Below are 23882 nucleotides of genomic sequence, written 5' to 3'. Positions count from 1 at the left end.
GCTAAAATTTTCCCACCTACCTATGTGAGTTTTGTCTTAAAAAGTGGTAAGTAGAAATTAGAGTTCTGTACAGACCCCAGTGTACCTCTGTGCCTCCCAGCAAATGGTTCCTCAGTTGATGGTTGCCTGTTCACTCTTACTTGTAAGCAGTGGGTTTCGGGGTCAACACACCAACTTACCTGCCAGCGTGATAAATGGTCCACACTAGCATGTACAGCTGTCATATGAGGTACTCTCTTGCAGTCTCTTCTGTTCCCTGTCTGGAGTTTGATTTTGAATTCAAAACTACCTTAGATGGTGTTATGGATTGAATTATGTCCCCCCAAAATTCATATGTTGAAGTCCCAGCCCCCAGAATATGACTTATTTAGAAATAGGGTCATTGCAGGAATAATTAGTTAAGATGAGGTCCTACCAGAGTAGGTTGGCCCCTATTCCAGGATAACTGTTGTCTTTATGAAAAGGGCAAATTCAGACACAGACTCAACACAGGAGTAACACCATGTGTGATTGGAGTTATGCTGCTAAAAGCCAAGGAACAACCAGAAGCTGGGAGACAGACTTGGTACAAACCCTTTCGTAGCCTCTCCAAACTAGGGGAGCTTGGCTCTGCTGACACCTTGAGCTGCAGCATCTCATCTGTAGAACTGTGACACAGTAAATCCCTGTTGCTTAAGCATCCTGGTTTGTGGTCGCCCTAGAAAACTACTAGTACAGGTGACATTTTATCCCTGTCACCTTATAGGAGTCCATTTTTCGGATGATTTCCTCCCCGACACTGGACCCTTCAGAGCACTGTGGATGTTTTTTGATGAGGACACTCTGAGAACCATGTGTGTGTTAAGTGTGAAAGGGGCAGTTACAATGTGTGGAAGATGAGGTCATGATTTGCTTATTTCAAAAATTAGTTTAGGGTTGATTTGGAATGTCCATCCTTTGAGAAAGAGCAAAAAATTCAAGGCCATGGGTTTGACAGAACTTCTATACCCCAGACCTGGTTTAGAGCCTAAACCTGTGACTGCCTCCAAATTACAGACCCCGTTCCTGATTCCTACCTTTTCACTGGCTGGCACTCCTGATCCCTGGTAATCCTGGGAAGCCTTCATTCTTTTGAGTGTTAGCAGCTTTGTCCTGATGGGAACTTCTAGAGAACTTTCTGGGAAGGGGAGGTATTCACGGTGTTTGATGTCACCTGCCGCATCTTGAAGGCATAGCTGATAACTCATGGAGGAAAGTTTTTGTTTGTGAGCTCCATCACATCCACTCTGGGGACTTTCTGGAATGTTCTACTTATTTGTTTGGTGCAGGGAGAACTGGGAAGGTTTTCTAGATTCATTCCTACAAAGGAATACTTTGTAACGCCAGTCACTCCCTAGCTTTCTATAAGTAAACCAGATCTGTTCCCTAAGGACAGATTGTTCCAAATTGGTCGCAAAATATGGAATTAATTAAAACAAAACCCACACACCAAAACAGAAACAAATGTCTTTTCTGAAAAGTAAAAGTCTTTTCACTTAAAACGCATTTTTGCAGAATGTAAACTTTGGGCGTCTTTGTATTTTTTTTTTTTTTCAAGACGGAATTTCACTCTTGTTGCCCAGGCTGGAGTGCAATGGCGCGATCTCAACTCACTGCAACCTCCGCCTCCCGGGTTTAAGTGATTCTGCTGCCTCAGCCTCCCGAGTAGCTGGAATTACAAGTGCCTGCCACTACGCCTGGCTAATTTTTTGTATTTTTAGTAGAGATGGGGTTTCACCATCTTGGCCAGACTGGTCTTGAACCTCTGACCTCAGGTAATCCACCCGTCTCAGCCTCCCAAAGTGCTGGGATTACAGGCATAAGCCACCGCACCCGGCCATCTTTGTACATTAATAAACGTGAGCAGAGCACAGTGCAAAGAACACGGGCCTCGGAGAGAGGTGGGTCTGGCTTCTGAACCCATTTATTGGCTGTGTGATGGGGGCAGGTGACCTCAGCCACAGGCTGTTGCTGCTATTTCCCTAAAAGGGTTGTTGAATGGATAACAGATGATTTACCTAATGTACCGAATACAGCATCTGGCACATGGTAGATGTTCAGCCAGAGGTAACTTTTTAACACCCCACCCAGTCAGCCTCAGGCAACCTGGACCCAGAGCACAGCGTGCACCTGAGAAAAGCCCTTTGAGTTTGAGGGAGAGAGAAGAGCCTCAAACTCTGCCTGTTCACTCCACAGGGAAGACAAAGAATAATCTTTGGTCCAGACACTGGGGTCTACTCCAATATTGAGCGAGTGGCATGGCATGGGGACCCACCATTTGGAAGGGATGCTGGTGCATGCAAGAACCGGGTCCTGGAGCCTGCAGGGCCTGACGGCACCTTTGAGTTCCGGGAGTGTGAAAAGTCTGTGTGGTCCTAGAAGAGGGGCCAGGATGCTGGGCTGGCAGAAGGGGGCTGGGGGGCTCAGGGCGACAGGCCAATTGGTACAGAAGTATGACATGTTGTGAGGACCAGTGGAATGTCTGCCCTGGTCAGAAGTCACCTTCAGCACAGTACCCGCTGCCTTGAACTTGCACGTAAAATTAAATTTAGGGTTGCTGCAAGCTTAGGCTCTGGTTACCCATGGCAACCTTGAGTTCTGTCTGGATTATAGCAGATTTTAAACAGTGTCAAGAGGCTGCTAGAAGGTGTTACTTGGAGAAACGACTGCAGGTAGTGATGTAGGTAGGAGATGGTAGAGAGAAAAAATTGCCAATTGTAGCTTGATACTATAATCTCTGGGGCCATTTAGCAAAAGGGTCCTGCCTACCTGAATATGCCCAAAGGTGCCTGACGCTCTATGCAGTACTGGATACGTAGTAAGAGGTCATCATCATCATGACTTAGAGGCAGAAAGGTGAAATTATACTCAGCTTGCTGTTTAAAAAGCCAGAGAAGCATGTGATACACTTTAGAAAGATGTCCCTTACCGGTTAAAAGGAAAACGAGTTTCAGCATTTAAAATTCAATTATGTGGAAAACCTGCCGGGTGGAACAGCCCATTCCCCAAGGATGAAGTGTAAATGAAGCATTACGGACTGTTTGTTCGTGACCCGCTTCATTCCTTTCAGACTGCTGTCTCCACGTGCTGTTTCACTCCAGGACTTGGTTTCTGGAAGGTATCCCAGGGTTCATCCAAGTCCTGTTTTCTCACTGTACCAAGGTGGAAACTGAGGCTTCAGGAAGTGGTTTCCTGGGGTCAAGTATCATCTTAGAGAAGAGCGACGCCTAGAATTCATGCCCTCTGACTCAAATTCTAGAATTGTTTTCTTTAACATCATAAATAACAACTAATGAGGCTGGGCACAGTGGCTCACGCCTGTAATGCCCGCACTTTGGGAGGCTGAGGTGGGTGGATCACTTGAGGTCAGGAGTTTGAGACCAGCCTGGCCAACATAGTGAAACCCCATCTCTACTAAAAATACAAAAAATTAGCTGGCCATGGTGGCACATACACCTGTAGTCCCCTGCTACTCAGGAGGCTGAGGCAGGAGAATCGCTTGAACCAGGAGGCGGAGGTTGCAGTGAGCCGAGATCACACCACTGCACTCCAGCCTGGGCAACAGAGCAAGGCTCCATCTCAAAAAAAAATAAAAATAAAAACAACTAATGAAATTAGGATGGTTTTTTAACAGTTTATTATTTACATAAAAACATAGAAAATCTATGTTTTTACCTGTTCTGAAAATGGATAGTTACATCTAGAACCTTCTATCTCAACAAGAGTGTAGCTTATAGCTGCCTCCTAAGAGTGTGGCAATGGCCGTGGGAGAGGACGGTGGGAGCTTGCTTTCCTCACCTCTCGGGAGTGCCATCTGACAAGCTGTGAGGCTCTGAGGGCCGTCGCCTGCCATCTTGTGGTTGAAATCGAGCACAGTGAGAGAAAGTGCTGGGAGCCCCAGTCCAGTTTATTATTCACAGGCTGTGTGTGAGTTTCACCGCCGTGCTGTTTGGCTGATGTTTTCGGCCTTCAGAGCTCTCTCTTGAATGGCAACATCTGAGCTATCCTCTCCTCTCTGTGACTAGTGTTTTTTCCTGTGGCCCTGGGAGGTGCCGCATTCGAGTCCCTTCACACACACAGCCTCGGCCCTCAGGCATCGCACTAATGAATGAGGAGCTGATCTGAAAAATCCGCCTGTGCTAAGCTCTTCATGATGGATGACAGAGGGGAGTTATTCATCCCGTTTCTCTACCTCTATTCTGGAATCAGAAGCCTTTTAAGGAAAGCGTGAGCAGCAAGACAATTTCCAACACTACAATGGCCAGTGGGATGAGTTCTTTCAGAAAACTGGCAAACTTGGCCACACCCTCCGTCGCAGCCCACAGATCATTGTTGAAAGCCACATGCACAGCTGCTTTTCAGGGTCTACTTGTTTTTATGAGGGAAGAGATTCCATAAAAGGAGCGACTTTGCATCATTTAAAGAGGATTGAGGTTTCAGAGCCAGATCCAGAGATGCTCTTTAATTTTATCCCAGTGACCTGCTCCTTCTCTGGTACCCTGGTCACAACCTTTCTGAATGGGGGCAGCACAGCCCCTGGGTGATTAACTTGAGCCATGGAAGATGGAAAACCCAAATACCCACGTAAGACACTCGTTTTTAAACTCTTAGCACTACTTTCGGGAATTGTAATGGGAATTGTAAACCATACAGAGAAGAAAGACAAAAGCATCTTAGTGTGGTTATAGTGTTACTGCTCCAACTTCATACCCTTCTATCTATAAGTAGCCCCTGGGCCATTTTCAGCAATCCTGACTTCTACTTTATCTTTTGTGTCCAGGTACTAAATACGTTATGAACATTTTTATTCTCTCGTTTTGAGCACCAAATGCCCTCAAATGACTCTCAGGCCTTTTTTTTTTTTTTCTTCTCCAGAGATTTTTTTTTTTTTTTTTTTTTTGAGATGGAGTCTTGCTCTGTCGCCCAGGCTGGAGTGCAGTGGCGCAATCTCCGCTCACTGCAAGCTCCGCCTCCTGGGTTCACGGCATTCTCTTGACTCAGCCTCCAGAGTAGCCGGGCCTACAGGCGCCCACCACCACGCCTCCCTAAATTTTTGTATTTTTTTTAGTAGAGACGGGGTTTCACTGTGTTAGCCAGGATCGTCTCGATCTCCTGACCTTGTGATCCGCCCACCTTGGCCTCCCAAAGTGCTGGGATTACAGGCGTGAGCCACCGCGCCCGGCTGCCTCCAGAGATTTTTGAATTTCAGGCTTTGGCCCCTGTTTTGGCCTTTGGCCCTCTCTTAGTTACTGTGGAAGCAGAGACAGGTAACCAACTGCAATGCATAGGTGAGCTGTTCCTAATGAACTTCACTCCCATTCCACCTGGGCTTGCCAAGTACAGAAATGAACAGACTTGCGCTCGCATCTTTTGGTGTTGGAGGGCACCAATATCCAAAGGGGACCTCTTGCTAGAGGACAACAATATCTGCTATTTAAGGACCCAAATACATAACTCTTGTACAATGTAAAATGAAACAAAGCTTTTAAACAGTTACATAGATTTCTTCATGGGATTCTTCTTTGAGATGTGATCTTTCTCCAAAGATTTTGAAGATGAGAGTTTGTTTAAAATGTTCTGAAGCTCTGATACTAGTGGCCTTTTTTTTATTTTTTTGAGACAGAGTCTCGCTGTCGCCTAGGCTGGACAGAGCACAATGGCACGATCTTGGTTGATGCAACCTCCGCCTCCCGGGTTCAAGCGATTCTTCTGCCTCCAGCTCCGAAGTAGCTGGGACTACAGGTGCACACCATGCCCGGCTAATTTTTTGTATTTTTAGTAAAGACAGGGCTTCACCGTGTTGGCCAGGCTGATCTCGAACTCCTGACCTCAAGTGATCCACCCACCTCGGCCTCCCAAAGTGCTGGTGTTACAGACCTGGCCTTACTAGCGGCTTTTTTGATAACTTGGAATAACAATGTTGAATTGTATGGATCTCTTATCTTTGAGTCACAGAAACTTGGATGCCAGGGCTGCAGTGATGGCATAATAGCTGACTCATCCCTCAGGGCTTTTTGTTCACCAAAGGAAAAACGATTTTATCATTTGCAATGTCTCTTTGACTTAAATTTAGCCATTTCCTTTTGGGGAGGAAGGCTGGGCTAGTTCCATAGCTGAAGTACATGTCTCCCCAGCCCTTAGGCCGGACTATAAGGTTGATCAGTTTAAATGGGGCTGGGATTCTTAAGAAACTTTTGACCTTGGGAATCACAGATGTATCTTCACAAATATCCCTGAAAGGAGGCCTGAACTATTATGGGGGCGAGGGGAGTGGACAGCCTTAAAAATTCAAGTTCTAGCCAGGCTTGGTGGCTCATGCCTGTAATCTCAACACTTTTGGAGGCCAAGGCAGGTAGACAGGAGTTGGAGACCAACCTGGCCAACACGGTAAAACCCTGTCTCTACTAAAAATACAAAATTTAGCCGGGTGTGGTGGTGTGTGCCTGTAGTCCCAGCTACTTGGGAGGCTGAGGCAGGGAAATTGCTTGAACCGAAGAGACGGAAGTTGCAGTGAGCTGAGATCGTGCCACTGCACTCCAGTCTGGGCAAGAGAGTGAGACTCTGTCTCAAAAAAATAAATAAATAAATAAAAATTCAAGTTCTGTTAAGTACAGGTCTCTGTTAAATTCCATGGCAAGTCTGGGTTTTTCCCTGACTCAAGGGTTTTATTTAGTCCAGATATCCACTCCTGTGAAGTCCTCATCTGAACCAGTGGAATGGGCAGAAAGAACATACATAGAAGTCACCAGAAAATGGTTCATGCTCTAGAATGGTGGTTGCTAAGGTGAGAAGCCTGAGAACATCCATGGGTAAGAGGAAAAATTACCAGTACCCCAATAAATTTTTTATCTTTAAAAAAATTGAGTTTGACCAGTAATTTAGATATGGATTGACACTGGCTTCCTTGTTCAATCTGAATGTTGGAGAGTCTCATTTTCTGTGTAGTCCATGACATATCCTGAGGGAAGGGGAGAAGGTCCACAAAGGCCCCCTCACTGGTTAACTCACAACCCTGTTTTTTTTTTCTGTCCCCCAGGCTGGAGTGCAGTGACACAATCAAAGCTCACTGCAGCCTTGAACTCCTGGGCTCAAGCAATCCACCTATCTCAGCCTCTCAAGTAGCTGGGACTACAAGGTGTGAACCACGGTGCCTGGCCTGTTTAATACACTTTGGGCTTATGTCAAGGGACTGGTGTTTATGTAGGCTCACCTGATGAAGTGGGTTTATGGATTAAATTATTTTGTTTTAACTGAGTTAACCTTTACCAAATGGGCAGAAAAACTAAAGAAATTTCTTATTTTTATTTTTAATATACAGAGATGAGGGTCTCACTATGTTGTCCAGGCTGTTCTCAAATTCTTGGCCTCAAGGGATCCTCCTATCCCAGCGTCCCGAAGTGGTGGTATTACAGGAGTGAGCCACTGCTCCCGGCCTAAAAATAATACAATTAATGCAGGTGTAAGCAAACAATAAGAAATGACTGGGTTAACACTTTTCTTCCTGCTACCATGTGCTAATTATGAAGTAAAACAGTGACAATCTATGTAGACTGAGAAGTCAGACAAAAACAAAAAATTCATCAGGAGACTGTGAAATACAAACTTACAACCACTAGCATTAAAGAAAAACCTCATCCTAAGCATAGATTGTGCCTTATGGTAATACTTGACGATATGAGACCATCATAATTAGCAAGATATTTAAAATCTAAATATTCACGGCCGGGTGCGGTGGCTCATGCCTGTAATCCCAGCACTTTGGGAGGCCGAGGCGGGTGGATCACAAGGTCAGGAGATCGAGACCATCCTGGCTAACACGGTGAAACCCCGTCTCTACTAAAAATACAAAAAATTCACCGGGCGTGGTGGTGGGCATCTGTAGTCCCAGCTACTCGGAGAGGCTGAGGCTGGAGAATGGCGTGAACCCGGGAGGCGGAGCTTGCAGTGAGGGGAGATCGCGCCACTGCACTCCAGCCTGGGCGACAGAGCGAGACTCTGTCTCAAAAAAAAAAAAAAAAAAACTAAATATTCACAACATGAATACAAATAGTTTAAAATGTTTTAGCAGTGTTTAAAATTACGCATTACTTAATCTAGTCCAGGATTTTAGTAAACTGAATATTTAAGAGCCTATTTTGAGGGTTTTAGAAAACATAAATGCTTAAGGTAAAAAGCTACATACCAATAGAAAAACAGTCTTCCTGATGTGGTCAAAATAGCTAAAATAATGCATGGAAAACAATATAGCTGCAAAATAAAACGCACGGTTTTGTCAGCAAATTCCGATGCACAGATCCACAGATGTGGAAGATGCACAGAAATATTGCTGAAGGTTCGAAGAAACAGTGTAGTCAGGGAGATCTGCTGTGCAGTTGGACTTAAGTACTGCTGTTTTGCACATGTTCCAATTAAGAGTGTTTGCTTGATTCTGGCCAGGCACGGTGGCTCACGCCTGTAATCCGAGCACTTTGGGAGGCCGAGGTGGGCAGATCACTTGAGCCCAAGAGTTTGATACCAGCCAAGTCAACGTGGTGAAACCCCATCTGTATTTCTGTAAAAACTTTTTTAAATAAAAAAGATTTTTAAAAAAGAATATTTGCTTGTGTCTGTTTCAGTAATGAAATAGACCTATTTATTTGTGAGGTCACTAAAAGAGGTACCAGAAAAGATGTATTTTTCAAAATTCAATTCCGTTGTTAGTTAAAACAATGGTTTATGGGAAAATTATATCAGGTAACAGTAGCTTTAACTAGAATAAAAAGGAATTCAGGATATCCCAATTACACTGATTTGAGTTTTACAAATTATATGTTGATGAAAAGAGTCAAACTTTGTAAAATATTTAGAGTTTTATTCTGAGCCAAATATGAGTGACCAAGGCCTGAGACATAATCTCAAAAGGTCCTGAAAACGTGTACCCAAGGTAGGTAGGTTACAGCCTGATTTTACACCTTTTAAGGGGACAGAAGTTACAAGCAGACATCAATCAATATGGGGACAGCCTTCCAGGTCAAAGGTAGATTCAAAGATTTTCTGATTGACAATTGGTTGAAAGAGTTATTATCTAAAGACATGGAATTAGCCCTGGTGTGGTGGCTTACGCGGGTAATCCCAGCACTTTGGGAGGCCAAGGCGGGTGGATCACCTGAGGTCAGGAGTTCGAGACCAGCCAGGCCAACATGGTGAAAACTCGTCTCTACTGAAGAAAAAAACAGCCAAGCGAGGTGGTGGGTGCCTGTAATCCCAGCAACTTGGGAGGCTGAGGCACAAGAATCGCTTGAACCTGGGAGTCAGAGGTTGCAGTGAGCCAAAATTGTGCCACTGCACTCCCGCCTGGGTGACAGCGAGACTCCATCTAAAAAAAAAAAAGAAGAAAGAAGAAAAAAAGACCTGGAATCAATAGAAAGGAGTGTATGGGTTAAGATAGGGGGCTGTGGGGGCCAAAGTTCTTCCTATGCAGATGAAGCCTCCAGCTTCAGAGAGAATAGATGGCAAGGCCGGGGCAGTGGCTCATGCCTATAATCCCTACACTTTGGGACGCTAAAGTGGGTGGATCACCTGAGATCACGAGTTTGAGACCAGCCTTGCCAACATGATGAAACCCCGTCTCTACTGAAAATACAAAAAAAATGAACTGGACGTGGTGGCAGTCACCTATAATCCCAGCTACTCAGGAGGCTGAGGTGAGAGAATCACTTGAACCCAGGAGGCCGAGGTTTCAGTGAGCTAAGATCGCGCCACTGCACTCCAGCCTAGGCAACAAGAGCAAAACTCCGTCTCAAAAAAAAAAAAAAAAAAAAAAAAAATGAATAGGTGGCAGATGTCTCTTATCAGACTGTAAAAGGTGCTAGACTCTTAGTTAAATCTCTCCTGGATCTGCAAAAGACCTGGGAAAGGAAGAGGATCCTTTATAGAATGTAGATTTTCCCCACAAGAGACAGCTTTGCAGGGCTGTTTCAAAATATGTCAAAGAGATATATTTTGGAATAAAATGCTTCAATTTCTTTCAGCGCCTGCTGTCTGTCATGTGATGCTATACTAGAGTTAGGTCAGCATCTGGTGTCTTACTGCTACAAAGAGTCTGTTTTGTCTGTCTTGAAGTCTCTATCTTAATGGTAATGCTGGTCTGTTGTGCCTGAATTCCTAAGGGAAGAGAATATAATGAGGCATGTCCTACGCCTTTTTGCCCCTCATGACCTGAACCAGTTTCTCAGGTTTACTTTGGAATCAATCCGCTTGGCCAAGAAGCAGGGTCCACTTAGTCAGTTGGAGGGCTTAGACTTTTATTTTCGGTTTACATATGAATGTATTAAATAATCACATGAACCCTGAAAATTTTGTAAAAACTTAAATGTGTAAATAAATTTTTTAAAAAAATTTAGGTAAGGTTACAAAATTGGGCCAAGAGCATGAAATTGATTCAGCTATTTCATCCTCTTGGCCTATTTCAGGGAATGATGATGAATATATCTTACTACATAGAGGTTTGATGTTTATTTCTAAACAAAGCATTTATTAGAGTAATAGAACTTAAAGATGACTGGGATTGGGCTGGGCGCGGTGGCTCATGCCTGTAATCCCAACATTGTGGGAGGCTGAGGCAGGTGGATCACAACGTCAGGAGATTGAGACCATCCTGGCTAACACGGTGAAACCCTGTCTCTACTAAAAATACAAAAAATTAGCTGGGCATGGTGGCAGGTGCCTGTAGTCCCAGCTACTCGGGAGGCTGAGGCAGGAGAATGGCATGAACCAGGGAGGCGGAGCTTGCAGTGAGCCGAGATTGCGCCATTGCACTCCAGCCTGGGGGACAGAGCGAGACTCCATCTCAAAAAAAAAAAAAAAAAGATGACTGGGATTTTTCTTCTACAAAAAAGACAAGTGATTCAAATTTGAGGACCTTATCTCTGAAGCCAAGTACAGTAGTTCCCAGTGGCCTCCTTCCTGGAGGCTATTTTTGCAAGGACAAACACATGTCTCTCCAAGGTAAAGATGGTGCTGCAACAATAAATAAGAAAATAACTACTTTTCGAAAGAAAGCCATGCTGTGCAAAGGGCATTTTCAAGACGGGTATTAGGAAATGTTTCCACAGTGATAGGACTTTTCTTTTTTTTTTACAAAAATGTTAACATTTGCCAACAAAAAGTTTCAGATGCATCTTTAAAATCTTGAGAGCAAAATTTTATATTTTTAAATCTTCCAAAGAATTTTAGAGGAGCTATGTTAAAAACTATTAAAAGTACAGTAGCTTCAGAGTTTGCAAGAAAAACTTGACAAAGTCAATGCACAATTTCAACCAAAACCAAAGCACAGGTGGTGGACAGTGTTGGAAAATAACTATTACGATTGATTAAATCGTAAGCAATGCCACTAACATATTTCTTCCATTTGAATCTATGTATCCTCGTGAGGTATCTTCAGCTATGGCAGCTGTTAAAAGCAGCATCCAGGCTGGGCACCGTGGCTCACGCCTGTAATCCCAGCACTTTGGGAGGCCGAGGCAGGCGGATCACCAGGTTAGGAGACCATCCTGGCTAGCAGGGTGAAACCCCGTCTCTACTGAAAATACAAAACCAAATTAGCCGGGCGTGGTGGCGGGTGCCTGTAGTCCCAGCTACTCAAGAGGTTGAGGCAGGAGAATGGCATGAACCGGGGAGGCGGAGCTTCCAGTGAGCCAAGATCGCGCCACTGCACTCCAGCCTGGGCGACAGAGTGAGACTCCATCTCAAAAAAAAAAAAAAAAAAAAAAAAAGCAGCATCCAACCTGGTGCGGTGGCTCACACCTGTAATCCCAGCACTTTGGGAGGCTGAGGTGGGCAGATTACTTGAGGTCAGGAGTTCAAGAGCAGCCTGGCCAACATGGTGAAACCCCGTCTCTACTGAAAATACAAAAATTCGCTGGCCGTGGTGGTGGATCCCTGTAATCCCGGCTACTTGGGAGGCTGAGGTGGGAGGATCCCTTTAATCCAGAGGCAGAGGCTGCAGTGAGCTGCGACTGCACCACTGCATTCCAGCCTGGGCAACATAGCAAGACTCCATCTCAAAAAAAAAAAAAAAAGTAGCACCCATTTGTTATGAAATTACTTGAAGCTATACTTCTGGATCATCACATCCCAAAATGTTAAACGAAGTTTTTGAAAATCTTGAAGTATATTTAACTACATAGCTTTTCAAATATTAAGCACTTTAGATTTGTTTGTTTATTTGTTTTTGAGACAGAGTCTCACTGTGTCACCCAGGCTGGAATGCAGTGGTGCAATCTCGGCTCACTGCAGCCTCTGCCTCCAGGTTCAAGGGATCCTCCCACCTCAGCCTGCCAAGTAGCTGGGATTACAAGTATGCACCTCCCTGCCCGGCTAATTTTTGTATTTTTAGTAGAGACGAGGCTTCACCATGTTGGCCAGGCTGATCTCCAGCTCCTGACCTCAAGTGATCCACTCGCCTCCGCCTTCCAAAGTGCTGGGATTATAGGTGTGAGCCACCGCACTCAGCCAAACTATCTTTTTAAAATAACTTTTTCATGTTTTATACTGCATATAATATATTCACACAATAGTATATGTGTGCATTAAATAAATAAATACACTTAAATTGGGGGTGCATGTTCAATTTTCTTTTCTTCCTTTTTTTCTTTTTTGAGATGGAGTCTTGCTCCGTCACTAGGGCTGGAGTACAGTGGCACGAACTCAGCTCACTGCAGCCTCTGCCTCCCAGGTTCAAACAATTCTCCTGCCTCAGCCTCCCAGGTAGCTGGGACTACTGGCGCATGCCACCACGTCTGGCTAATTTTTGTATTTTTGGTAGAGACAGGATTTCACCATGTTCGTAAGGCTGGTCTTTAATTCATGACCTCAGGTGATCCACCTGCCTTGGCCTCCCAAAGTATTGGAATTACAGGCGTGAGCCACTGCACCTGCCTTTTTTTTTTTTTTTTTAAGACAAGGTTTGTGTCTGTCACCCAAGCTGGAGTGCAATGGCACGATCATGGCTCACTGCAGCCTCAACTTCCCAGACTTAGGTGATCCTCCTACCTCAGCCTCACGAGTAGCTGGGACTACAGTTGCATATCACCAGGCCTGGCTAATGTTTTGTATTTTTTTTAGAGATGGGGTTTCGCTATGTTGCCAAGGCTGGTCTTGAACTCCTGGGCTCAAGCAATCCACCTTCCTCAGCCTCCCAAAGTGTTGGGATTATAGGCGTGAGCCACCACCCCCAGCCTCTCTATTTTCATTTTTTACTGACAGGCATGAAAAATCAAAATTTCAAAAGTAGTCATCTCACAAGTAGAGAGTTTAGCCCTGTCCTCCTAAGGAAGGTGTCTCTTTTGAGGTCTACAGGATCTAGATGTCTCTCATCCACCCTGTGCCTGCCACCCATCCTCTCCAGAGAACTGGTTTTCTTTGGGATCTGCAAACCAGACCTTCTTCTGACTTCTCCACCCCAGTTTCTCCTCTCTTGTTCTCCAGGTCTGACCCTTGAGTTCCCAAGAAAAGGAGTCAGTGTGTCCTGGCCAGCTACCCTACCAGGCACAGATGCACTGGCACCTCTTGCTGAGCGCTTGCTCCCTGGACCATTTCCAAGCTCTCTGTGGCTCATTCTTCTCCTGTTTATTCATTTTAGAACAACATATTTATAATTCTGTCACTTAATTCCTCAGATACCCCGTCTCTCCTCCCACACTAATTTTTATTTATTTCAATGACAACATTAAAACAGCATTTTAAAGAAAAGAACAACTTGTGATTCGCCTACACTAATTCTCCATTAATTTAATTTTTCTATGTTAAGATCTAATCTGTGACCATGTGCCTACAGCTCTATCATGCTAATTCAACAGATACAATTTTTCTATTTCCTTCTAATCTATGTTCATCTGCAATATATATATTTTCAGACTACCTTTGTTGATTCTTTTCATTGGAAAAGATTGTTTTACCATGTGCATGCAATAGAATGGAAGGACAGTGAGTGAAAAGTTTCCTCGGTTCAGACCTCCATTCTCTTGTCACTACCACCAGCTATACCCGGAGCCTCACTCTATTACCAGTATCTTTCCAAGGATTCTCTAAGCATCTACAAGTACTCTGTGTTAACGTCTTTTTTACACAGTGGGGCACACGATCCACACTATTCTGAATCTTAACCTTTTTTTAAAAATCTTAAAAACCCATCTTAGCACTTGTTTCAAATCAGAACATGTCACTTTGTCTCTCGTTCTTTTTAACAGCTGTATAGTATCCCACTGGAGGTTCCTCATGTGATTTATTTGATCAGTCACCAACTGGTGGGTGTTTTTATTGTACAGTCTTTTTTGCTGTGTCCAGAATTCTGGGCTGGGTGCAGTGGCCCACACCTATAATCCCAGCACTTTGTGAGGCTGAGGTGGGTGGATCACCTGAGGTCAGGAGTTCAAGACCAGCCTGACCAATATGGTAAAACCCCGTCTCTACTAAAAATACAAAAATTAGCTGCGAGTGGTGATGTGCACCTGTAATCCCAGCTATTCAGGAGGCTGAGACAGGAGAGTCGTTCAAACCTGGGAGGCTGAGGTTGCAGTGAGCTGAGATCATGCCACTGCACTCCAGCCTGGGGGCCAGAGCAAGACTCTGTCTCAAAAAAAAAAAAAAAAAGAATTCTGCAATACATTTTATGTTCATATGTCTTTGTGTATATGTATGAGTGTATGTAATGGACAAATTCCTAGAAGTGGGATCCTCAAATGAATCACATTTTAAATGTGTTACTCCTATTGCAAATTGCTTTCCCCAAGAGATTATACTAATTTGTATCCCCAGTGACAATATACAAAAGTGCTGTTTTTCTCACAGCTTCACAAACACCACAGGAATTACTTTGAATCATACTACATGCAGAATTCTCTATTATCCTTTTCTTACCTACACAATGGGAGGGTTCAGTCACTTGACAGGTGACAGCCTGATGATGACAATGAAGGAGGATTTGGCAAGGGATTTTATTCCTTGCAAGAAGTCAAGTAAGGAGGATACCAGGGATAGCTCCCAACGCAGTGCCTCCCCAAGCTGGGGGCTGGGTCCGGTAATGAGGTGTAACCTGATTGGATCTTGCAATGAAGTGATGCTGGGATACATGATATGACTGGATCTGGCCATGGGGTAATGCCAGGGCTCAATCTGATTGGATTCTGGATCCTGCTATACAGTGTCCCCTTCTTAATTTCATCCCACTCCTCAGCCCAAGCACTTAGTTTCTTCCTGTGGTTGCAGGCTTGGTTCATCTAGGCATGCTAAGGTCACATGACTTGAGGGTCCATGGGAAACGAAAAACAACTCTCGGTCTTTTTACATAAAAGTGGAACCGGATTGGTCTGGTGTGGCTACGCTTTTTCACTTAACACATTTGAACATATTCCTCTTTACTAAGTTGTCTTGATAGGTATAATCATCAGTGATAATCTAGGTAAGCATGTTCTTTCTGTCTTTGCCAGTTTGTCAGTGTTATACTTAACACGGCATTTTTTAAAAATTTTTTTTAATTTTTATTTTTTCATCCTTGGGCAAGGGCCATGCTAATCTTCTCTGTATCGTTCCAATTTTAGTATATGTGCTGCTTAAAATGCTTGTGACCATGACTATTTTTTTTCCTTTTGAACCATCCTTTTAGGACACATTTCATGGAATGAAGGTATTATGTCAAAGGACATTTTTGCTAAATTGTTCTATACAAATTGTTTTACCAAATTACACTCCTACCAATAATGTATGAATGCCAGAGTGCCAGAAGCATTTCCAGGTTGGGTATTATAATTTAAATTTATGTTTTCTTAATTGAAATATGGCTCATTTTGTAGTTTTAATTTGCACTTATTCGATCAGGAAGTTTGGCCATTTTGTCCTAATTTTTTTTTATTTTATTTTACTTGTCATCTAAACAATCTATTCATGTCCTTTGTCCATTATCTCTTGGGGTCTTCATCTGCAGCACTGGATATGCATTTAGATATTATAGATCTTAATCTTTTTACCCCATATGGTTAAAATTCTCCTTAATCTTTTAAATGTTGTTATTACTATGTGGAAGTTTTAACGGTCTCTGTAGGCAAGTCTGATTTTTTTCTTTTATAATCATCTTTTCACTTCTTCAGATCTCAGGATGATGTCATTTTCCCAAAGACCCACAACTCTCTTCTACCAATTTTAGTGATTACATTTTTAAATTTATCCTTAAAATTTAAATTTTAATTTAATGTGCATTGATTTTGATGGAAATTGTAAATCTAATTTTTTTGTAAATTAGTATCTAATTATCTAAATACCATTTAATCATTAATTTTCCTCAATTGTGAGGTTTGAGTTATTATGGGTTTTTTTTTGTTTTGTGTTTTTGAGATGGAGTCTCACTCTGTCACAAGGTTGGAGTGCAGTGGTGCGATCTCGGCTCACTGCAACCTCTGTCTCCCGGGTTCAAGTGATTCTCCTGCCTCAGCCTCCCGAGTAGCTGGGACTATAGGCATGCACCACCACACTCAGCTAATTTTTGTATTTTTAGTAGAGACGGGGTTTCACCATGTTGGCCAGGATGATCTTGATCTCTTGACCTCATGATCCACCTGCCTCAGCCTCCCAAAGTGCTGGGATTACAGGCATGAGCCACCGTGCCTGGCCATGATTTTTTTTATTATTATACTTTAAGTTCTGGGATACGGGTGCAGAATGTGCAGATTTCTTACATAGGTATACATGTGTCATGGTGGTTTGCTGCGCCCATCAACCCATCATCTAGGTTTTAAGCCCCACATGCATTAGGTATTTGTCCTATGCTCTGCCTCCCCTTACCCCCCATCCCCCAATAGGCCCCGGTGTGTGATGTTCCCCTCCCTGTGTCCATGTGTTCTCATTGTTCACCTCCCACTTATGAGTGAGAACATGTGGTGTTTGGTTTTCTGTTACTGTGTTAGTTTGCTGAGAATGATGGTTTCCAGTTTCATCCATGTCCCTGCAAAGGACATGAACTCATTCTTTTTTATGGCTGCATATTATTCCATGGTGTATAAGTGCCACATTTTCTTTATCCAGTCTATCATTGATGGGCATTTAGGCTCTTTCCAAGTCTTTGCTATTGTAAATAGTGCTGCAATAAATATACGTGTGCATGTGTCTTTATAGTAGAATGATTTATAATCCTTTGGGTATATACCCAGTGATGGGATGATTTATTATGATTTATATGTGTACATACACACACTTTTTTCACACATTCTTTTTTTTTTTTTTTTTAGGACAGAGTCTTGCTCTGTCGCCCATGCTGGAGTGCAGTGGCATGATCTCAGCTCACTTCAACCTCTTCGGCTCAAGTGATCCTCCCACCTCAGCCCTCCAAGTAGCTAGGGCTACAGGTGCACACCACCACACTCGGCTAATTTTTTGTAGTTTTTTTTTTTTCCCCCAAATCAATAGGTCTTTTATTTCATCATTTAAATATCACATATAGGTCTTAGGAAGCATCCGGCATCTTGTTTCTGTAGCTAGACAACTCTTAGATCTTATTAATCAGCCTCCTGAATGGTTCCTTTTTCAGAGACATAGATACCATCCAAAAATTTCCCGATATCCTTGTTTTTAACATTGTGGCTTGCTGAATCAAAGCCGCTGAATTTGAAACAAGCTTCCTTCAAGGATTAATTCATCTTTCCGAGCTTGAGATACTGATCAAGGAACACCTGGCCTAATCCGAACCCTGCAGATGTATTTTTCACCCAGGAAATTTCGGGTTTCAACAAAAGACCAATTCTCCTGGATAACGACGTTGATGGGGAAGTGCACATACACAGAACTCATCTTGGAACAGAAGCCCAGTGTCCAGTGTAACACCCTTGATCATGTTCTGTACATAACTACAAATAGTCCGAACGGTAGCCAGCTCCTTTCTCTTACCCCACCATTTGTCAACCCGGGGCCTCTGTTTTTTTCTTTCCAAGAAGACTGAGTTCTACGTTGATTGAAGTCCCTCCGCAGGGTTCCTCTGGGATCCTTCACAATAACTGTCCATCCCTTTAGAGTAATATCGACATTTTCTGGAATGTCGACAGTCTGATTGCTGAGAATGGTCTTCATTCTCGCAGTAGAAGTGGCAAAAAAAAAAAAAAAAAAAAAAAGAACAAAAAAGCATCTTTTGTGGCTCAGGCCTATAATCCCAGCACTTTGGGAGGCCAAGGTGGGTGGATCACGAGGTCAGGAGATCAAGACCAGCTGGGCCAACATGGTGAAACCTGTCTTTACTAAAAATAGAAAACAATTAGCTTGGTATGGTGGCACACGCCTGTAATCCCAACTACTTGGGAGGCTGACGCACAAGAATCACTTGAACCCAGGAGGCAGAGGTTGCAGTGAGCCAAGATCGCGCCACTGCACTCCAGCCTGGGTGACAGAGTGAGACTCTGTCTCAAAACACAAACAAGCAAAACAAACAAAGCAGAGAGTTTGGCTGGTAACAGAAGTAACACTCAGAGAAATGCTCCAGCTGGCCTAGAGGAAAGCAAATAACCCCCACTGTGAACTGCAGATGGAGAAGTGCAACCTCTAGGAGCTGAAAGCAGTCCCTGATTGGCAACTCACAGGAAAAGGATACCTCAGGCCTACAACCACAAAGAATTGAACTCTGCCATCAAGCAGTGAGCTTGGAAGATATAGGAGCAGGAAAACCACCTCCATCCTCTTACGGTCCTGAGAATTGAGATAAGATAGATTAACAGGAAAAAAAGCATACACATTTCTTTACAGATGTTTTACAGGAGCCCTCCTAAAATCATGAAGACCCAAAGAAGCAGTTATTGTCAGTTTCTTCCATTCTGGATTGGGCACAGTAGTAAACTCTGAACATGTGTAAGGCGAAGGGGCTTGCGCTAGGATAGTTAATAGGGTAGGAAAATAGCTAGGAAGAGAAAGGCTTGTTTGTACAGAATTTCTTTGACCTCAACTTTCTCGTCCTTGACGCCAAGGATGTTGCATCTTACTAGTATAGGGAGGGCGTCTTTCACATGGGAATTTAATCTTCTGCTTTTAAGAAACAGCATGAAGGTCAAAGCGATCTTTTTGCACCTGCTGTTTTTCAAGTGCCTTTAACTTAAATAATCAGTATTCCAGGATAGCATATTTTAACCCCTTCAAAAAGGTCCCTGAGCCCCAGATGAGATTGTTGGCAGCTCTAGTCAACACAAGCCCAGCCATGCCATAGCTATATTCTTACCTACAGAACCATGAGCTAATAAATGGGTATTGCTCCAAAGCTTCTACATTTGTGGTAATTTGTTACATAGCAATAGAAAACAAATATAATGGCAACATGCAATTTAGTACTTGATCCCTCTCCTGTCATTTACTCATTGTTTTGCATGTATAAATCTTGCCTTCCTTAACCAGACTATAACCTCCCTGAGAACCAGACCAAATTTGATGTTTTTTCTGCGTAGCCAAATTATCTACCATGCCATAGGGGCTACACTGGGAGGAAGGTGGGGTGAGTGTTTAACATCCTGGCTTTAGAATCAGCCTGCCTTGATCTTTTTGTAGTTTGTGAGTATGATGACTGGGTGTTCATGCACGTGCCACCCTCAAACCTTGTTACAATGTCGGTACATTACCTGTCTAACCTGAAAAAAAAAAAAAAAAAAGAATCAGACTGTCTTGGCTTAAATCTTGGCTTAAACTTTCCAAGCTTTAGTTCCCTCATCTTTAAAATGGGAATAAAATGAGTTAGGAAAATTATGGAAAGACACACAAACATTGTTATCAGCAGTTACTTCAGAGGGAATGATTGCAGGATCAAATGTCATAGGAGGTTTTTAGGATTAAATGGAATGATGCTTAGAAAGTTCTTAGGACAGTGCATGGCACATGGTAAAGCTCTATTAATACTAGCTCTGTGTTTGTAGAAAAACAGATCCTTTGACATGCTTGCCCTTCCTGCAGTTCCATATGTGCTAAATTTGTTTAGTATCACATGACACTGGCCCTGTCTCCCTACACACGCACACGCATCCCCACCTCCACCTCCTGGCCACCCACCAGGGATAGACAGACTAAATCCAGCCGTTAGACTTGACTGACAACCAGTTTAATCTCCTGAAAATCTGGACTCAAGCCAGTGAGAGACCATGCTGCTTTGCTGTGTGAGATGAGCTGGAACACCAAACGGAACTACATCTGGATTCATTTCCAAAAAGGGCCAGAGCCATATGCCCGTACTACGGTTACAGAATGGCAGACGTCAAGAGGAAGCTGGTTTCTTTAGAGGAACACAGAGTGGACATGCAGAAAAGGACAGGGATGAGAGACAGTGTCCCCAGAAAAAGGAATGGGACAGTACCTTCCAGGGACTGGCAGTTTCCAGCATGAGTTCCCACAGTGCCTAGCTGGGACTTGTTTCCCCAAGATCTCCGTGTCTTCATAAGTGTCCCTTGCAAACAAATAAGCCCTGGCCAAAGAAAGGCTGCTGTGGGTGACAAACCAGAGAGTCGGTCATGTTCTAATACATCCTGGGACACCAGGCTGTGGTGCTGACTCCACATCAGTGTAAAAGACAATTAAATCGTATTTGTAGTTTTTTTCCAGACCTTCTTTCAACTGTCAGCACAGTTGAATTCCCAGTGGCCTCTGGAGGGCACTGTTCAGTTAAGTTTATTCCACGGTAGCGAGCACTACACCAGCAGAGCATTTAAGGAAAAGGTGTTTGAAATAATAGTTACCATTTCCTGAGTACCAACAACATGTTAACCACGATGCTGCTTGCTTTACATATATTATATCTTAAACAATCACAACGACTGTTTCCACCCAGCAATTGGAGATTATTTTCGAGCATGGTTACTTGTTTCCACAGGAATGCTATTAACAGGTGTCAAGCAAAAGGAAAGCTTTTTTTTTTTCTTTTAACGAACAGGAAGACTGAGTTTACAGCTCCTGATGCGAACCAGTTCAAGTTCAGTTGCCCCTCAATGTACTCCTTTTTAATTAGAAAAACAACAAATGTAGCACCATTGCAACACAGAGGGGAAAAGATATTTGGTACGGGGGTATAAATACCTGGGTCCCTCTTCTCTCTCAAGGTGAGGCAAAGTGTTTCCTGTCTCCTGCCTTTTATCCGCGCCCCCAAGATAGTCGTGTTGGTTTCATGCCCGGCTGTGGGCTGCTAGGGAGTGGGAGCTGCTCTGCAGGGAAGGAGTTTTTGTTCTCTACTTTGCTCAATGCCACTGTGGTGGGGAGGGTAAGAGTGAGGCTCCAAACCTTTTCGGGTAACAGTTCCCTGCAAAGTCTGAAAACAACCACTGACTTGTCTCCCTTTTATTTTTTATAAGATATTTGAGGCCAGCTGCAGTGGCTCACATCTGTAATCTCAGGACTTTGGGAAGCCAAGGCGGGCGGATCATTTGAGTTCAGGAGTTCGAGACCAGCCTGACCAACATGGTGAAACCCTGTCTCTACTAAAAATACAAAAAAAATTAGCCAGATGTGGTGGCACGCACCTGTATTCCCAGCTACTTGGGAGGCTGAGGCAGGAGAATCACTTGAACTTGGAAGGCAGAGGTTGCAGTGAGCCGAGATGACGCCACTGCACTCCAGCCTGGACGACAGAACAAGATTCTGTCTCAAAAAAAAAAAAAAAAGAAGAAAAAAAAAAAGATATTTGAAACCTATTTGTTCATTCGATATTATCAGTGTAAATTAAAACGTTTATCAGATATTATCCAAATGAGCCACATGCATTAGGTATATGCTTCTCATTTACTTCTTAAAACATCCCTATGAGGTAAGAGGCAAGTATTATTACTTGCATTCACAGATGAGGAAATATAGGCTGAGAAAGATTAGATAAACCCATCTATTAGCAGACAGAGCCCGGAATCGAGCCGGGGTGACCTGCGTCCAAGACCTGAGTCTTTTTTTGCTAGGATGCTCTGTCAGTTGCTACCCATCTGCCAAATAGTGTGTCTGTCCCTATAGAGAGCATGTCCATTCCCCAGGAAGCAGCGTAACCTTCCTGTAGGCAGCAACAATTCTGTAAGTGGCATCCTGGCCAGGGCACCTTGCTCCTTATATATGAGGTCACTGTGTCGCCACTTCTCCACTATGGAGGGGTGAACCTGGAATCAGAAAATCTGGGTTCTGAACACTTTCTTAATCTATATTTATTCATTTAAGGGTATTTATTGACCACCTACTGTTTCAGCTCTGGAACTCCATATTGGGGAAATACTCTTCTATAAAACATATAAAGTCCCTGGTTTTCTGGGGCTTTTATCCATGCCTTGGAAAACTGACTTATCCTTGTAGGGCGTAATTGTGATTAATAATGATACGAAGGAATTTTTAAAGTAAGCTTTCTTGTTTTATAATAGCTTTCCTGAGGCTGGGCATGGTGGCTCATGCCTGTAATCCCAACACCTTGGGAGGCTGAGGTGGGTGGATCACTTGAGATCAGGAGTTCGAGACTAGCCTGGCCAACATGGTAAAACCCCTGTCTCTACTAAAAATACAAAAATTAGCTGGGTATGGTGGCACGTGCCTGTAATCTCAGCTACTCAGGAGGCTGAGGCAGGAGAATTGCTTGAACTGAGAGGCGGAGGTTGCAGTGAGCTGAGATCACGCCACTGCACTCCAGTCTGGGTGATAGAGCAAGACTCTGTCTCAAAAAAAAAATAAGTAAAAAATAAAAGTAATTTAAAAATGGCTTTACTGAGATGTTCACATACTATAAAATTTATCCTTTAAAATGTACAGTTGAGTAGTTTTATATATTCACAGCATTGAATATCACCAATATCTAATTTTAGGACATTTTTATCCTTCCAAAAAGAAGACACATACTTATTACAGGCATTCTCCATACTCCCTTCTCCAAGCCCCTGGAAACCTACTTTCTGTTCCTGTAGATTTACGTATTCCAGATATTTCAGTACATGGTCTTCTGTACTGAAAGTGTAATGACTTCAGTGCTCATCTGTGTTTCAGTATGATTCAGAACTTTACTTCGTTATATTGCCAAATAGTGTTCCATATGTTTAACCACATTTGTTTAACCATCCAAACATTTGTGGACATTTGGGTCATTTCCACTTTTTGACTATTATGAATCATGCTGTGAACATTGGTGTACAAGTTTTTGTGTGAGTATGTTTTCAGTTCTCTTGGATATATATGTAAGAATGGAACTGATGATGATATAGTAACTCTATGTGTAACTTTTTGAGGAATTTCCAAATTGTTTTTCAGGACTACTTTACATCCCCACCAGCAGTGTATAAGGGTTCTAATTTCTCCACATTCCTGCCAACACTTGTGACCTGTCTTCATTAGACCGGTCATCCTAGTGGATGTGAAGCTGTATCTCACTGTGACTTTGATTTGTATTCTCTAATGATTAATCATGTTGAACACCTTCTCATGTGTTTTTGAACCTTTGTACATCTTTGGAGAGATGTCTATTTATTTTATTTTTTAAGACAGGGTCTTCCTCTGCCACCCAGCCTGGAGTGCAGTGGCATGAGTGCAGTGCAGAGGCTCACTGTAGCATCAACCTCCTGGGCTCCAGCAATCCTCCCACCTTATTCTCCTGAATAGCCAGGACTACAGGCACATGCCACTACACCTGGCTAATTTTGTAAAAAATGTTTTTGTAGAGACAGGGTCTTGCTGTGTTTCCCATACTGGTCTCAAACTCCTGGCCTCAAGCCATCTTCATGCCTCAGCCTTACAAAGCACTAGGATTATAAGCGTGAGCCACCATGCCCAGCTAGAAATATCTATTTAAATTCTTTACCCACTTTTAAATTGAGTTGTAAGAATTCTTTATATAGCCTAGATACAAGTTCCTTAGCAGATATATGATT

At 43.2% G+C, this 23882-nt stretch overlaps 1 protein-coding gene and 3 pseudogenes across 3 annotated transcripts in view; 2 read left to right on the top strand and 2 right to left on the bottom strand.

The window, feature by feature from the left end:
- PDZD2 (PDZ domain containing 2) overlaps nucleotides 1-23882 on the top strand; it is a 483697-nt gene that overhangs the window by 171364 nt on the left and 288451 nt on the right. The window lies entirely within an intron of this gene.
- On the bottom strand, nucleotides 15519-15617 carry LOC129465119 (uncharacterized; annotated as a pseudogene).
- Nucleotides 17065-21609, bottom strand: LOC134732811 (large ribosomal subunit protein uL6-like; annotated as a pseudogene).
- LOC129465097 (uncharacterized) lies at nucleotides 19555-19647 on the top strand (annotated as a pseudogene).

The sequence above is a fragment of the Symphalangus syndactylus genome, chromosome 16, assembly GCF_028878055.3.
Source record: "Symphalangus syndactylus isolate Jambi chromosome 16, NHGRI_mSymSyn1-v2.1_pri, whole genome shotgun sequence".
NCBI lineage: Eukaryota > Metazoa > Chordata > Mammalia > Primates > Hylobatidae > Symphalangus > Symphalangus syndactylus.
This window is presented reverse-complemented; position numbering and strand designations above follow the sequence as displayed.